The sequence below is a fragment of the Durio zibethinus genome, chromosome 10, assembly GCF_047325235.1.
Source record: "Durio zibethinus cultivar Kanyao isolate XHJ-2024 chromosome 10, ASM4732523v1, whole genome shotgun sequence".
Taxonomy (NCBI): Eukaryota; Viridiplantae; Streptophyta; class Magnoliopsida; order Malvales; family Malvaceae; genus Durio; species Durio zibethinus.
The window spans coordinates 14,314,693-14,321,404 of NC_143171.1; positions in this window are offsets into that span (position 1 = coordinate 14,314,693).

The window sequence follows — 6,712 nt, forward strand, 5'->3', positions numbered from 1 at the left end:
CGGGATCGGGATGACACCTCAAGTCAGAAAATGAAAAACGATCAAAACAACATTGCAAGTCAAAGAAAAAAAAGAACATGACTGGAATAACACTGCAAATCAAAAAATAAAAACGATCGAGATAAGTCAAAAAATAAAAAATGTGACAAGGACAACACCTCAAGTTAAAAAATAAATAATATAACCAGGATAACACCACAAGTGAAAAAATAAAGAACGACCAGAATGACACTGTAAGTCAAAAAATAAAGGATGACTAGGATAACATCGTATGTCAAAAAATAAAGAACGATTGGGACAACACCGTAAGTTAAGAAATAAATATAATCAGGACGACACCATAAGTCAGAGAATAAAGGAGACAAGAATGACACTGCAAGTTAAAAAAATAAAGAACGATCAGGACAATACCACAAGTCAAAAAATAAAGAATGGCCAGATTGACATCGTAAGTATAAAATAAAGAATAACCTGGACAATAGCACAAGTTAAAAAATAAAGATATGACAGGGACAGCACTACAAGTCAAAAAATAAAGAAAATGATCGGGACAACACCATATGTCAAAAAATAAAAAATATGACTGGAACAACATCGCAAGTCAAAAAATAAAGAATAACTGGGACAACACCGCAAGTTAAAAAGTAAAAAATGACCAGGATGACACCTCAAGTCAAAAAATAAAGAATGATCGGGACGACATCGCAAGTCAAAAAATAAAGAAATAAAAAATGACCGAGATGACACCACAATTCAAAAAATAAAGAACGACCAGAATGACACCGCAAGTCAAAAATTAAAGAATATGATAAGGACAAAATCGTAAGTCAAAAAATAAAAAATGATCAAGATAACACTATAAGTCAGAAAGTAAAGAAAGATTGGGATGACACCACAGGTCGAAAACTAAAAGATGACTAGGACAACACCACAAGTTGAAAAATAAAGAACAATTGGGATAACATTGCAAGTTAGAAAATAAAGAATGATCGGATAATATTAGAAGTCAAAAAATAAAGAACAACTGAGACAACACTGTAAGTGGAGAAACAAATATGATCGGGACAATACCACAAGTTAGAGAATAAAGGACGATTGGGATGACACTGCAAGTAAAAAAATAAATAACAATCGGGATAACTTCGCAAGTCAAAAAATAAAGAATGATCAGAATGACATCGTAAATCAAAGTGAAGAACGATCGAGATAACATTGAAAGCCAAAATATAATGAATATGACCAAGACAACACAGCAAATCAAAAAATAAAAAAAATGATCAAGACAACACCATAAGTAAAAAATAAAGAATAATCAAGACAACACTATAGGTTAGATAAAGTGACCACTAATTTGGATTTACGTGCCAACTAATCTAGGCTTATGTACCAACTAATCTACGCTTATATGCTACTAAACTGGGTTCATGTGTCAACTAAAATGGGCTTAAGACTTCATTTGTGCCAGGTAATCTGGCTTATATGCCAGCTATATTAGGCTCAAATTTCACTAATGCGAGATAATTTGGGCTTAACTTTCCTTTGTTGCCAACTAAACTAGGTTTGCATGCTTGGGATTTGGCAATTTCTGTTAGAAATGAAAAGTGAAAATTTTTTTTCAAATAGGTTGAATGGTTCTGTATATGGAGATTACTGCTTATTCAAAAGGTTTCAACACTTGAAAATAATAGAAGAGGCATATAATTTTCCATGCAAGCTCGCAAATGAAACATAAGCTATTCTAAAAACATGAATTCCTTGAAAATCAAACATATTCAACATTTTCCTTAGTCTCCAAATGTTATAAATTGATATATGTCAAGGTTAACTGTAAGGATTTAAGATTTTGAAAGGTTATCTGGAAATGGACAAAAGTTGAGATTTTTGAAATCAACTCATCTCAAACTTCTATGACTTTGATATTTCAGATCTTTCAATAAGGTTCGGCTTATCCTTGTTCAAAACTATCATATTTAGCATTAAGAGTAGCCTTCAAGGTTGCTCTAGATTGCCATGTTTAGAGTTTTCACCCTAGAGCCACTTTTATTTCTATTTTTTTCTTCCTTTTTTCTTTGATTTTTTTTACACACCATGCATTCAAAAAATTCAAACCTAATCCGAAAGAGGAAAATAATTTTTTCAAAAGGGTTTAATGGTCCAAATAAGAAATTATGCAATAATGGAGACTCAAATGATTCATGGTCATTTTTTCAAAAGAAATTCTTCAATTTTAAGCCTCCATGCTTGATCCAATATGAACTTTTCAAAGGTTATAATGTAGGTTAAGGTTCAAAGTTGTCAAAAAAAAAAGATAAAAAGGCCCAAAACAAGTATTTAAGGGTATTTACAACCAATGATCATTTTTCCATTCGAAGGATACACTCTAAGGTTTATTCCTTTTTGCTTTCCACCCATTCTTTTTTTTTTCCTTATTTTATTCTTCTTTTCTTTTCATTTCTCTTTTTTTTTCTTTGCTTTTGCATCCTTTCATTAAGTGGATACAAAACTTTTGTAAACTTTTATATTAAGCCTTTGCCCCAACTTACAAGATTCCATTTGGACATCCCTATTCTTAACCCTTAAATGTGTTTCTTTTTGCCCTTCAATGTGGAAGGTGATCCTTAATTAGGGTTTATTTTGAAAGAATTCAATCATGCTTAAAGAGGTAATAAGGGATAAATTTCTTCATTTGTAAAAGGATAATGAAAGATAACCATTTGTTATTTTAAGTATAAAAACTTAAATTGAAGAGCAGTTCCCTTTAGAAAAATGATCTTGAAGAAAAGTTTTCATTTCAACAAATTTTTTTTGTTTTAGCATTTTTTTACTTTGGGCTTTTTTCTTTGGAATTTATTCAAATTCTTAAGTGCATGATGTCGTAACCATTTTTCTTTTCTTTTCATTTTTCTCTTTTTCTCTTTTTTTTTCTTTTTTTCTTTTTCTTTTTTTGACATGCCCCCATAACTCATACCTAGATTTATTTTACTAGTAATGCACTTCATGAAAGATGCCCCATTTTAACAAACCACCCTTAACGAAAGTTATTATAAGAAAAAGGTCATGTGAATGAACGAGGAAAAACCCATGTGGAATAAACCCATTTAAGGTATTAAGTGATCTAAGTTACTCCACAAAAAAAAAACAAAAGGGTTGATCATGACTTATGTTGTTTAAAGGGCAATGAGGTTTTTCTTTTCTGATCAACATACCCCTAGGACACATGAGCTAGGCCAATTTTGGGATAAGAAGTTGAAAAGGTTGATAAATCTGAGGTCTTTATATAGGACTTGGTTGGCTTTGATTTCAAAAATTTTTGAAACTATAGCATAATATTGACACATCAAATTACCACATCTGAATTATTAAAAAAAATGTCATATTTACCTAATCTTATAGAAATCCAAATTTCTTTCTTTCTTTTTAAATTAGATGTTTCATTGTTCATTGCCTTGGAAAAAATATCACATTTTGATATCATAACATTATTAGGTGAAAGTAAGGTTCAAAAATTCAACTTTATAGCTTTTGAGGGGTCATGGCTATTAAATGGAATCATTTGAAAGGCTTAATAAAGAGAGTTAAGGTAATTGATAAATCTCTAATAGTGATCGCCAACTCATACGAGACTCAAAAAATTTTTTTTTTGTATTTTGTCTTTTTTCACTTTTTTTAGAGCACTTTATTTTATAACCTGGGGACTTAACTATGTAGGGCTTTATTCATATATAACATTTTCTCCCTTTTTAACAATTATAAGTCCAAAATTTAGTAGACATTGAAAATATCAAATGTTGATATAAATCTATGGAACACTTATGATGCACAAGATCTATTCATGTAATGTAAACACTCAAACATAACCAAAAAATTCACATTCCTAAGAATATTCTCGAGATGACACTTAAACTTGCAAACAAAGGTTTCCTATTTGATGATTCAATTTTAGCATTATTGACTCGCAACTCTTCTACTATCAATCATCAAAATCGCTAATCAATTCTTTAAATTTTATAGGATTTGCATCAACCAAAGCCTGAACTGTATCCTTAAAGATAGTACAATTTTCTATGGAATATCTTTCGACCTTATTATGAAACTCACACTTAACATTGGGATTATACCAGTTTGGGTACGAAGACTTTCTAGGTCTTATGGGAACAACAACGATCATATGATTCTTGACCAGTAAAGTGAAGAGCTTAGCCTAAGATATTGGAAGTGAATGATACATTTTAACTTTCTTTCTCTTATGGCTTTGTGAATGGCTTGGGTTAATCTTTTATTCTGTAAATGTTTATGGCGAAGGAACTAGAACACACATATAAAGTGATTGAGAAAAATCTTCGACTTGAAATGTCGGTTGGGAACAATATGATAACCATTGAAAATGAGCATTTATATGGTCTTTCTGTATCACGTGAAGGCTTCATTGGCTTTGCCTTTCAATAATTATTTCTTGTGCTTGTTTAACAAAAATATCCCCCATCATTTTATCATTAGCATTATAATTCTTCCCCTTTTTATCCTATTCATATTTCTACCCATAGCAAACAACAAACCTATAAACCTTGATGAAGTATTGCTAATCAACTTATCATAATAAAGAGAAAGAAGGGTATCCATAAACAAGGAATTATATTTCTTATTAGTAAGAGGTGGTCGTACTTGCAATGCCATCTCTTTCCATTTAACAGCATATTTAGCTCTCATTATGGCTCTTTTTCATATTTTGAAGAGTTAATTAGTCTGGAGCCAATTCCAATATATGCTGGTATTGCTTTAAGAATGCCCATGATAAATTCCTCAAAGTATGAAGTTGACTACTCTTCAGACTATAATACCAATTGGTAGTTGCCTCAGTCAAACTTTCTTGAAAAACATGAATAAACAGCTTTTTGTCACTAGCATACCCAATCATTTTGTGATAGTATTAAGCCAAATGTGTCTTAAGACATCAAATTCCATTATACTTTTCAGATGTAGGAACCTTAAACTTGGGCAGAATAACCACATCTGAACTAGTTGATATTCCTTTGCATTAAAAGATTCATCCTTAGCTTCAATAGCTTGAACTCATTCTTCCAAAAATTTGTACCTTTTCTGTTCATTTAGATTTCTTAACTCTTTCCTTATAGGTCCTAAGCTAGATCATTCAGGTTGGTCATTTTCCTAAGCATAGAGTCCCTTGATAATCTTCTCTATCTCTTCTTTCAAATCAAATATTCTCCTGATCCTTAGAAGAAATCGTAAGAATTATATTTGAAGAAATTCTCCATTTTAGAGCACACATGAATTGCATTATATAGATCCATAAATGGATGCATGGATGAATGAATGAATGAATGAATGCACAAATGACAAAGCTCTTTAGTGAAAATTATGAAATTTGGCAAAGGAGTGAGAATGAAAAACAAACCATTATTCACATATCTAAGTTCAACAGACAACATCAAATCAACATGAAAACATTTTTCAATCAGAAAAAATTCATAAACCAATCACTTGAAGACCCTCTTTAAACAAAAGCCCCATCAATGTTCATCATTTTGCCATTTCCTTCTCATTATTCCTAGATCTTTTAATCTTCTATTGTAGTTAGATCGAACCATTTCGCATCTATGAGTGACTACACCTTATGCTTGAACCCTCATACTTCTTAATGGAATGCTTCGTATTCCCACCATGGTATTCATATCTTGCATTTAGGTCAAAATTTTTTGGGTATGAAGGTTTTAAAGGCTTTAAAGGCACAAAGACAATAAGATGTCTCTCAAACAGATAATAAAATGGTTTTCCATATGAAATGGGGAGAGAATCTAACCTTTTTTTCTTGGGTAATTTTTAGGTAACAAGTTGACTAGGAATCCTAGGACTTGGTGATGGAGCAAAGGTTTGGACTTGAGCAATTGGCTGAACAGGTAGTTAGGGAATGGAAAGCTAAAGATTTTGGTTCAAATATAGACTTCTCAGAGATTGTATGAAGTTTTAAGGTCTGATCATTGATGTTTGGATAGGAGGCTGAAAACAATCATGTGAAGGATTTGAATGTAGGTTAGAGCTTGAAACAATTAGTGAAGGCTGCACAGAACTTGGTAACCCCATCTTGAAAATCAAATTATAGAGCTCAAACACTTGAATGGTCAAATCACTTATCCCTTTCATGATCTTGTCCAAACCTTCATTATTGTTCGAACCATTGAATAATTCAGCATGTTTTGAAAGTGTGCTAGGCCTAGCAGGAATTGGTTGATCATGACTCCATGAATTTATAGGACTCACTTGGGTTGAAATTGGTAAAGACTTTTAAGAAGTCATCAAAATAAATTTCTTGAGTCTATTCACGATCTTTATCAACTTAGCGAACTGTTTTGTCACCTCTCAAATGTCATGACCAAACTCCTCTTGATTTTATTCTAACGCACTAATTCGGGCCTCTAATTGATCTTCCATATTTTCAGTTTCTTATACCCACTAACAAAAATATTATCTCAAAGGTTTAATACCAACAATACTTATGCTATTATTTTTGCTGAATGAATGACACAATTCCTAATTTGCATGCAACATGCCTATAAAAGCTTGAATATGATAATGATGCAAAGATATATATAAAAATGGAATAACCCAAAAATATACAGACCAACTTAATGATGAATGGAATAACTAAATTCCAAAAAGAGAACAAACTTCTTACCTATCCTAAATTTTTTCTTTT